The 12259-nt window shown below is 34.5% G+C and overlaps 1 long non-coding RNA gene across 1 annotated transcript; it reads right to left on the reverse strand.

The window, feature by feature from the left end:
- Positions 1–7356: 7356 nt before the first annotated feature.
- Positions 7357–11939, reverse strand: LOC143046212 (uncharacterized). Its single transcript, XR_012969093.1, has 3 exons — positions 10454–11939; positions 8743–8782; positions 7357–7593 (listed from the first exon to the last, which is right to left on the reverse strand). It is a non-coding gene; the product is annotated as an uncharacterized LOC143046212 (long non-coding RNA).
- Positions 11940–12259: the final 320 nt, after the last annotated feature.

The following is a 12259-nucleotide window of genomic DNA, read 5'->3' on the forward strand; positions in this document are numbered from 1 at the left end:
TTGTGTTAAAAAGGGGATATTTTAACACAAGGAGCCGCATCACAAAAGGATGTTCGGGGTTTGCTAATTTACGGAAAAAGTAATCTCACTTCGTACCCCGAAAATTTAACCACATATGTGAAAATGTCACAGCTTCGAAACGAGCTATCATACATATCCAAGTTTACGATATGGACTGAGCTACAGGAAAAAACGTTACCATTACCGCCTATGTAAAAACAATTAAAGATATTGAGTCAATTACAACATTAGAAAATTGGCATAACATTGTAAAATTTTTCATCCTTGAAGTTCCCTTAAAAGATTGATGAGTTAACTTTTTTACCAGGATTATCCTACTAAGACAATGTTCATGCACCAAACTGACTTTGTTTTACACTCAACCAAACCCCTAATCAAGGCAAGTAACACTTATGATTTTTAGAGAACCACTGAATGGAATGAAACCAAACATGGCATGAATGTTCCTTATGAGGTGTTGACCAAGTGTTGTTACTAATTAGCCGATTCCATCATCCAAGATGGCCGCCAGAGGGAGACTTAGTTTAACATAGGACCCTATAGGAAATGCATACAAATGACTTTTTTAAGAGAACCACTGAATGGAATGAAACCAAACATTGCATGAATGTTATTTATGAGGTGCTGACAAAGTGTTGTTACTTTGTAGCCGATCCATTATCCAAGATGGCCGCCAGCGGGAGACTTAGCTTAACATAGGACCCTATGGGAAATGCATACAAATAACTTCTTTTAGAGAACCACTGAATGGAATGAAACCAAACATGGCATGTATGTTCCTTATGAGGTGCTGACCAAGTGTTGGAACTTTGTAGCCAATCCATCATCCAAGATGGCCACAAGCGGGGGACTTAGTTTAACATGGGACCCTATGGGAAATATATACAAATGTCTTCTTTAAGAGAACCACTGAATGGAATGAAACCAAACATGGCATGAATGTTCCTTATGAGGTGTTGACCAAGTGTTGTTACTTTGTAGCCGATCCATCATCCAAATTGGTCGCCAGTGGGGGACTTAGTTTAACATAGGACCCTATGGGAAATATATACAAATGTCTTCTTTTAGAGAACCACTGAATGAAATGAAACCAAACATGGCATGAATGTTCCTTATGAGGTGCTGACCAAATGTTGTTACTTCGTAATCGATCCAACATCCAAGATGGCCGCCAGCAGGGGGACTTAAACTAGTTTAACATAGGACCCTATGGGAAATGCATACAAATGACTTCTTTTAGAGAACCATTGAATGGAATAAAACAAAACATAGCATGAATGTTCCTTATGAGGTGCTGACCAAGTGTTGTTACTTTGTAGCCGATCCATTATCCAAAGATGCCCGCCAACGGGGGACTTAGTTTAACATAGGACCCTATGGGAAATGCATACAAATGACTTCTTTTAGAGAACCACTAAATGGAATGAAACCAAACATAGCATAAATGTTCCTTTTGAGATGCTGACCAAGTGTTGATATTTTGTAGCCGATCCGTCATCCAAGATGGCCGCCAGTGGGGGACTTCGTTTAAAATAGGATGCTATGGGAAATACATACAAATGTCTTCTTTTAGCGAACCACTGAATGGAATGAAACCAAACATAGCATGAATGATCCTAATCAGATGCTGACCAAGTGTTGTGACTTTGTTGTCATTGCAACATCCAAGATGGCCGCCAGTGGGGGGACTTAGTTTAACATAGGACCATATGGGGAATGCATACAAAATTCTTCTTCTGAAGAACCTATGAATTGAATGAATTAAACATAGCATGAATGTTTCTTTCCTAATGAGGTGTTTGCCAAGTGTTGTTACTTTTAACCAAATTATATATTTTTATGCCCCACCTACGATAGTAGAGGGGCATTATATTTTCTGGTCTGTGGCTCCGTTCGTCTGTGCGTCCGTCTGTGCGTCCGTCCGTCCGTTCAGGTTAAAGTTTTTGGTCAAGGTAGTTTTTGATGAAGCTGAAGTCCAATCAACTTGAAACTTAGTAGACTTGCTGCTTATGATATGATCTTTCTAATTTTAAAGCCAACTTAGACTTTTGATCCCAATTTCACGGTCCAGTGAACATAGAAAATGAAAGTGGGAGTTTCAGGTTAAAGTTTTTGGTCAAGGTAGTTTTTGGTGAAGCCGAAGTCCAATCAACTTAAAACTTATTAAACTTGTTGCTTATGATATAATCTTTTTAATTTTGAAGCCAAATTAGACTTTTGACCCCAATTTCACGGTCCACTAAACATAGAAAATGAAAGTGGGAGTTTCAGGTTAAAGTTTTTGGTCAAGGTAGTTTTTGATAAAATTGAAGTCCAATCAACTTGAAACTTAGTACATATGTTCCCTATAGTATAATCTTTCTAATTTTAATACCAAATTAGATTATTACCAAATTTCACGGTCCATGGAACATGGAAAATGATAGTGCGAGTGGGGCATCCGTGTACTTTGGACACATTCTTGTTTTATATGATTTCAAAAACCCAAGTATAATCAGGTTAGCGATACAGAGCCTCTAGTTCGTAAATCTTAGTAATCTTTTACAAAAATCTTCTCCTCTGAAACTACTGGGCAAAATTAATCCAAACTTGGCCACAATCATCTTTGGGGTATGTTGTTTAAAAAATGTGTCCGATGACTTGGCCATCCAACCAAGATGGCCTCCACGGCTATAAATAGAACATAGGGGTAAAATGCAGTTTTTGGCTTATAACTCAAAAACCAAAGCATTTAGAGCAAGTCTGACATGTGGTAAAATTGTTTATCAGGTCAACATCTATCTGCCCTGAAATATTCAGATGAATCGGACAACCCGTTGTTGGGTTGCTGCCCCTGAATTGGTAATTTTAAGGAAATTTTGCTGTTTTTGGTTATTATCTTGAATATTATTATAGATAGAGATAAACTGTAAATAGCAATAATGTTCAGCAAAGTAAGATTTATCAAAAAGTATACATAACCGAAATGGTCAAATGACCCATTTGGGAGTTATTGCCCTTTTTAGTCAATTTTTAACCGTTTTTCGTAAATCTTAGTAATCGTTTACAAAAATCTTCTCCTCTAAAACTACTGGGCAAAAGTAATCCAAACTTGGCCACAATCATCTTTTGGGTATCTTGTTTAAAAAAGTATGTCCGATGACTTGGCCATCCAACCAAGATGGCCTCCACGGCTATAAATAGAACATAGGGGTAAAATGCAGTTTTTGGCTTATAACTCAAAAACAGAAGCATTTAGAGCAAGTCTGACATGGGGTAAAATTGTTTATCAGGTCAAGATCTATCTGGCCTGAAATTTTCAGATGAATCGGACAACCCGTTGTTGGGTTGCTGCCCCTGAATTGGTAGTTTTAAGGAAATTTTGCTGTTTTTGGTTATTATCTTGAATATTATTATAGATAGAGATAAACTGTAAACATCAATAATGTTCAACAAAGTAAGATTTACAAATAAGTCAACATGACTGAAATGGTCAATTGACCCCTAAGGAGTTATTGTCCTTTATAGTAATTTTTTAACAACTTTCATAAAATGTGTAAATTTTTACTAACATTTTCCACTGAAACTACTGGTCAAGTTCATTAAAGATAGAGATAATTGTAAGCATCAAGAATTTTCAGTAAAGTAAGATTTACAAACACATCACCATTACCAAAAACACAATTTTGTCATGAATCCATCTGCTTCCTTTGTTGAATATTCACATAGACCAAGGTGAGCGCCACAGGCTCTTTAGAGCCTCTAGTTTTTTAAACCTTGCATTCGCCTCGGTTGACTTTGGTATATTTTGTGTCATAACTGATCCGTCCAGACTTTGCAAATACACAATAAGTATTCATCTATAACTAGATACTAATTTTCACAAAATCACAACCTTTGAGATGCAAAATTGAAAACACTGTTTCAGCGCTTGAATTTTGTTTTTTTCAAAGATAGAAAAAAATATTGAAATAATTTGATAAACTGTTGTTTTATAGTTTAGAAAATAATTCTGTAATATACTGTAGTGAAACACTATACACAATATGAAAGTTTATGGATGTGAAAAGGTCGAGGCCACTTCTTCTTTTGCTATGTCATAAATGGAAAAAAATCAGAAGGTTCCAAATCAACGCCATTTTGTTATGGCAGCTCTTCATATAAGTAGTCAAATTTGTCGTTTTAACATCGTTTATAGCATATGCTTATGATTGAATCGTTTTTGTAGCATGTTTTCCTCTTTCCATCGATACATAATTTAGGTGTGTGTTCTTCCGGACCATTAAAGTTTAAAAAAATGAACTTTGGTTGCAGTACTAAAACAATAATCAGGATTATGACATTCTTGATAAGCTATTTTGATCCATGCTGTGAAGACATCTTTATCATTTGGACTAACGCAATAATTAATCCATGGAAATTAGAAATTAACTGGACTATACTGACAAATGAGACATGTGCAATGTACCGAAAATACATAATTCAACCACAAAAGATAGGACATAATACACTATCGAACCGCACTACAAAAGAAACATCATAACTCAATAAATAAACATTAGATGTACTTCAAAAACTTTAACCGAAAAGAAGAAACTATAAACAAAAAAACTGATCAGCAATACACGATATATGAGTGTCTGGTTATTCATGCTCTTTAGAGACTCTTGTTTATTTTAAAACTTTTATACCAGTAGTACAATAAGATAATTATTTGAAAATGATATATTTCAAGCTACAGAAAATGTAAATGACTACCTGTGAAACGTTAAACGTCGCAATAAAATTAGTATTCATAACACTAAAAATGAAACACAATAATTAGTGTATGCTAAATTTCTATATTACGTGTTCTCGAGTCTGGCGTACTAAATTATAATCCTGGTACCTTTGATAACTATTTACACCACTGGGTCGATGCCACTGTTGGTGGACGTTTCGTCCCCGAGTGTATCACAAGCCCAATAGTCAACACTTCGGTGTTGAGATGAATATAATTAATGTGGTCATTTTTATAAATTTCCTGTTTACAAAACTTTGAATCTGTCGAAAAACTAAAGATTTTCTTATCCCAAGCATAGATTACCTTAGTCGTATTTGGCACAACTTTTTTGGAATTTTGGACCCTCAATGCTCTTCAACTTTGTACTTGTTTAGCTATATAAATATTTTGATATGAGCGTCACTGATGAGTCTTATGAAGACAAAACGCACGTCTGGCGTACTAAATTATAATTCTGGTACCTTTGATAACTAATATCAATAACAGAGTTCTTCGTCAAAAAGAGAGTGCTCACAACTCGATGAGAGTTTTAGTGGTTCGTTGTATATAATAAAGGCAACAGTAGTATACCGCTGTACAAAACTCATAAATCCATGTACAAAAAACAAAATCGGGATAACAAACTAAAACCGAGGGAAACGCATTAAATATAAGAGGAGAACAACGACACAACACTAAAATGTAACACACACAGAAACGGACCAAGCATCAGACAAAATCCCACAAGAATAACAAATATAACATTAAAACCAAATACATGAATTTGGGATAGACAAGTACCGTTACACGTCTTATCGCAATGTGAAATTACACTCAAAAATAAGAGAAAACAAACGACGCAACGTTAAAATGTAATACACACAGAAACGAACAATAATATAACAATGGCCATGTTCCTGACTTAGTACTGGATATTTTTAAAGGAAAACATGGTGGGTTGAACCTGGTTTTGTGGCATGCCAAACCTCGCACTTTAATGGCAATGTTAAATATAACATTACAATGACAACATAATATTACAGGACTACAATGCAAATAAATATGCAAATAAATAGGAGAACGTATTAGACAAAGAAACACACGATTAATGGATAACAATAAGCATCAGGTTTAAAATTAAATACGCCAAAAACGCGCCTCGTCCACACAAGACTCACCAGTGACGCCCAGATATAAAAGATCGAAAGTGAAAAAAGTACAAAGTTGTACAGCACTGAAGTTCAAAAGTTGAAAAAAAGTTGTGTCAAATACGGCTATGTTTTTATGCTTGGGATAAGAACATCCTTAATATTTAGAACAATTAATGCTATTGCCATCAGTAAATTTTATCAAATGAATATAAAAGATATACATAATGAAACTGAAGTATTAACTAATTAGAGAAAAAAAACACGAATACATAATGTAAAGACCAACACAGAATAGACACATTTTTTTCTGCTTATTTTCAGCATACTTAATTATCCTTATTACAGTTTAAATTACTAATCCTCCACAACAGTAAACTCAATGTTTATAGCTGACATATATGATTGATTGTTTATGTGTGATATATACTCTTAATATTGTGTGAGGGTTAACTAGAAATTCATATAACTAATTCTACAAAAAAGTGTAAATTAGCATTCGCTTGCTATGTATAATATAAGTTATAACAACAATAAATAAGCAAATATGTATTTCAGTCATATAAACACGTTTTCTTTGCTCATTTCCAGAAAGGTTTGCCATCTTCCAATACCTGCATTGTTGACAAGGAAATCTACTGGTCCTATCTATGTGCATATATCTCGTGTTTTCTCCCAGTTTTGCAGGTCTATTTGATTAGTGTTGATATTCGGAATCTAGGCAGATAAATAAATCACTGGACATAGTTAGAGTCAATATAATTATATAATTTTGTAATGGGATATCGGATTTTAAATCTGTAACAGTAGAAAAATTCAAGAGTTTGTTTAATTGTTGGCATGATAAAAATTCAAACAAAACATTGTTGAGGTTTAATAGATCTTGTTCATGACATTGACATGATAACACTCTATTATATAAAAATACAAAGTTTCATGACTAGATTTAATAACATAGAAGAAATAAAAAAAATATAAAATAGCCTTTGATATCTTTAAACTAAAATAATATAAACCTCATCCAAGCATCCAAGGGATGTAATGGATGAGGATTATTCTCTGAATAAGCCGTAAGGTTTCGAGGGTTTAATTGGGAATTTGTGTCAACAAAGTAGCCACGTGCCTTTCTATTTAAAGAACTATTTAAAATAAAAAAACATCCGGATGACCAACCCAGGTAGTATATAAGGACGAGCGCGCTCCCGCCTCATGCTTATTTAAAGTAAAGATTTGTTGAATAAGGGAGGGTCAACATTACTAGGGAGGGAAATTAAACCCTCGAAGCCTTACGGCTTATTCAGAGAATAATCCTCATCCATTACATCCCTTGGATGCTTGGATGAGGTTTATATTCTCTATCATATAGCCTGCAGGCTATCTCGTGTTTAATTGGGAATCTTTAAAGCCCAACAAATCGTATTACAAAAGGCCTTGAATAAAACATAATACCATCAATAACCTTTAATAAAGTAATCATCCCAAATTACATTATCCCACCAGAAAACAATAAATGTATTAAAGTTCAAATATATACTGCACTGCTCTATCATAGCACTAAATAAAGTCTCTTTCTCATCAATCGGAATAGTCCATCCCACGAACTCATCACATATAAATCAATGTTCATCCAACGAACTCATCACATAAATCAATGTTCATCCAACGTCAATGTCACTCTGTTCACTGCAAATATAAAATATTAATCCATGGTTGACAAAACATCATTAGAAAATGAACACTGCAGATCTCTATTGTAAAACTTGTAGAATGTTTTTGCATTAGTCCAATTTGCGGTTGTTAATATATCCTTCAAAGAAACACCAGATGAAAATGCACATGAAGTAGACGCCCCTCTGTAGGAATGGGCTGAGAATATACCAGTATTTATTCCTGAAAGTTTCAAAACTTCCTTAAGCCATCTGGCTATAGAAGAAGTAGAAACTTCTTTATAAGTTTTAAAAGAAATTAATAATCTTTCAGTTTTTCTTATCTTTGAGGTTGTTTTTAAGTAAAATACAAGTGTATTAATAACACACAAAGCCTTATCACTAAATTTATCTATCCTGATTTTTTGTAATTTCTTACAAGGTTTTGATGTTTTCGTTAATTCATCAATGGTGAAGACAACGTAGTCACCAAAATTGGCCAATAAGCACAATTTTAGACAATTGAGAGTTTGAACTCTCTGAGCTGTAGATAAAGCAAGAAGTGCCACTAGTTTTAATGTAAGATTTTTTAAAGACAGTTCTTCTAATGGCCAGAATGATTTCAAAAATCTCAGAACAATGCTTACATCCCATGTGAATGTGTATTTAGGCTTTGGTGGATTATCAACATATATACCTTTCATGAATCGAGAAATAACTGTACTACATGATATCATTTCATTGTCACATAAAGACAAAGTCTGACTTATGGCAGATTTATGAGTATTGATTACACTGTAAGATTTGCCACTGTAAACAAGATCAGATAAGTAACCTAAAATTTGACTTTCAGATGGGTAACATGGATTGATTTTCCATTTATTACACCAAATAATCCACTTGTTCCAAACAAGATCATATTGCTTTGATGTTGAATTTCTCCAAGATTTACATATGAGTTTAATAACGTGTTCTGAAAGCCCCTTCTTTTTGAGGTGATTCCTGATACAGTACAGACGACTAGAAAGAGATTCTTGTTTATTGGATGTAATTGGTTGTTGTGAACTAGTCGTAATAAATTTTGAATGTTTGGCAACATTTTGGGTACAGAAATTAATAAATCTAGTAAATGAGGGAACCATGGTTGTGTTGCCCACATTGGTACAATAAGAATAGCTGTTCTCACCTGATCGTCTTGGATTTTCTGTAGCACCCGGCTTATCATGCTGAAAGGTGGAAAAATGTATGGATTAAAATCTGACCAACTAATACTGAAAGCATCCGATGCCACTGCATCTGGTTCTGGAAACCAAGACACATAACTTAAAACTTGTTTATTAAGTCTTGTAGCAAATAGATCAATGTCTGGTTCATAATATAAATGACAAATTTTTGCAAAAACTTTTTCATGGAGCTTCCACTCTGTGGAATCACTGAAATGTCTAGACATATAATCAGCTGTGATATTAAGCTTACCAAGAACATGAACTGCTGTGATATATATATTTCTCTCCTCACACCAGAGCCATATTAACTTTGATATGTTAAACAAGGACAGAATTGAACCACCTTGATTATTTATATATGCAACAGCTGAACTATTATCACTTTTGATACACAAATGTGTCATGTAGATCTTTGCATAAACTCAAAAGAGCAAAATAAACTGCTTTGATTTCTAAAATATTGATATGCAGACAAGACTCTTGTTGTATCCATCTACCTCCTGTTTCAACACCTTCAAAAGTGGCACCCCAACCAGATTTTGAAGCATCTGTTTCTAAATAACAACTAACTTTAGATGGTCTTATGTCTTTTCCATTTTTTATGTTAATATTTTCCTGCCACCATTTAATTTCTGTTTGTGCTTCATGAGACAATGACATTTTTGAATCAAAATTATCATTATTTTTTAAAAGAGCATCAACTTTATCTCTATTCAAAAATCTAAAAAACAAAGCACTCAGTCTCACCGCATTTCTGGCAGATGTAAATAGACCAATTAGATGAGCAACATTTCTGATTGTAAGCTTACCGCATGAAGTAGCTGTTACAACATCTAAGCAAGCCTTCAGTATTTTTTCAATTTTTTCATCAGGTAAATATACTTTAAATTCCACTGAATCAATTAAGTGACCTAAATAAATCACCCTAGTTGATGGAATTAAATTGGATTTTTCATAATTTATATAAAAACCTAAATCAGACATCATGCTTGTAATGATTTGCGACTGATTCAAACATTTCTCAACACAATCTGCTTCAAGCAGTGAGTCGTCAATATAATAAAAAGCTGAAATGCCTAGTCTACGAATGTGTGCAAAAATAACCTTCATAAGTTTTGTAAATACTCTAGGTGCACACGAAAGACCAAAACATAAATTGAATTTATACAAATTTTCATTCCATTCAAATTTTAGGTATTTCCTGTTTGAAGGGTGTATTGCAAGAGAAAAATATACATTTTGAAGATCAAAACTCACAAAAAAGCTATTTCTTTTAATAGATTTCAACACTGTTTCAATATTTTCCATTTTAAAATGGTTGTATTCAATAAACTCGTTTAACTTTTTTAGATTAACAACAGGTCTGAACTTTCCCCCTTTTTTCGTAACAAGAAAAATATTGGAAATAAATTCACCCTGTTCATGTTCGCATTGAGATATTGCACCTAACCTTAAAAGTTCTGAAACTTCCTGATCAACGATATCATTTCTATCTTGACCAAAATCTATCACCTTTGGTGATGAAAACTGTAATGGAGTCTTAAAAAATTCAATTTTATTACCTTTAATGGCATTTAAAATCCATTCGTCTTCAGTGAGCAATTGCCAATTTTGAAGTTTCTTTGTTAAAGAACCCGCTTGAAATGGTATATTAACATTATCAAAACTTACTTTAGATTCTAAAACTTTCCTCTGTAGGAGCCCCTGGCTCTGTAGCCTCGGCCTCTGCCTCTGTTGGATCTCCATGATTGGCCTCTGTATGGACCCTGGGGCTGACTGCTCTGGCCACCTCGTCCCCAAGGTCTTCTGAAGTTTTTTGAACCATTATAATTGGAGCAAACCTGACGGTTAATTTGAGAGGCTTCATTGATTTCCTTCATTCTCTTCCCAACGTCATTAGGAGATAAGTGCTCCTCTATAGGATATGAAGCAAAACACAACTGTTGGAACTTTTTAGATACATAGGGTCTAATGAAGTACCTCCGTTTAATGTTAATCTCAAAAAATGCATTACTTGCCAACGCAATGCTTTGCGTTAAGAGCTGTTTAAACTTTGAAATATCAATCTGGTTGCCCTTCAAAATTTCTGCCATTTCAATCATAGGTACAATGCTTAGCCCCAGGACTTTCTGCGCTTCCTGTAAAGACCTGTCTTGCTGCTGCATGTTAGAATATAGACAATTCCATATCTCCGTGTTAATAGTCGGAGGAATTAATGATTTGCAATTACTGGGGACCTGCTTGCCCTCTAGAATTTACTTATGTCCGCCTTGCGAGTACATGCATTGTTAACAAACTCTGCCAAACTTTCTGTGACGGGGTCTGAAAATTTTGTCTGATCTTCAAATATCCTTGGCAGTTCAATGCCTGCCGAATCAGCATTGATAATTTGGTTTTCATTGGGGTCAGTGCTTGAGAAAATATCATGCATTGAATATGCGTACCCCTCACTAGGTTCTTCAATATTGTCATCGTCACCTTGACCTTGCATATCAATTTCCGGTAAATTTCCGGACTGGCTAGTGCCTGGAACCTGACTTGCAGGCAATTGTACATTACTGAATTGTTAAAAAAATGTTTTCAACATATCTGATAGTTCTGACGAATTGTCTTTACTCTTTTTAGGTTTAGTTTTAGGAGCACTTACTTTTTTCCGTTTCAACGGTGCTTTGCCTTTTAAATTCTTTCCAGGGCCTTTTCCAGGTCCCTTAGCGACTATTTCTTTCTCAGAACTCTTCTGTTTTGTGATCTCACGACCACGTCGTGAATCATTAGACCCTTTTTTCGCCACATTATTAGGCACTTGTAAACCAGATACACTGGCACTATCTCCATGCTCAAAGCCAGAAAAACTCTCTTCTTCCTGGTCAGTATCAAAAATTTTGAGCACTGTAGGGTCTAAATCATTATCAGATTCTACTGAACTGATGTCGCTTAAGTTCGAACACTTTTTATCCATAATGAATTTCACAGTTAAGTATCAACTGACGTACACGTGGCCTTTTGTACAAAAAGCATGAGGCGGGAGCGCGCTCGTCCTTATATACTACCTGGGTTGGTCACCCGGATGTTTTTTATTTTAAATAGTTCTTTAAATAGAAAGGCACGTGGCTACTTTGTTGACACAAATTCCCAATTAAACACGAGATAGCCTGGAGGCTATATGATAGAGAATTAACCTCATCTTTCAAACTATTCTGATCTGCTTGTGTTCTACTCAGGGCGAATACGTCTGCTCCTAGTTCCGCTAAACGGACTGTTATTGCTCGTCCAATCCCTAAATGAGAAAAAAGTATATCATGTATTTCTTAGCCATAATGAAAAAATTTAGTAGACTTATAATCGATAATAAAAATGACAAACAAATCCAGAACATGACAGAACACCATCTTTTAAAAAACTAAACCAATACACTATACTTAAGTGGTCATGTTAACCATTTTTTACCTTAAACATAATACTTTCGATGCGTTATAC

The sequence above is a fragment of the Mytilus galloprovincialis genome, chromosome 9 (assembly GCF_965363235.1).
Source record: "Mytilus galloprovincialis chromosome 9, xbMytGall1.hap1.1, whole genome shotgun sequence".
Taxonomy (NCBI): domain Eukaryota; kingdom Metazoa; phylum Mollusca; class Bivalvia; order Mytilida; family Mytilidae; genus Mytilus; species Mytilus galloprovincialis.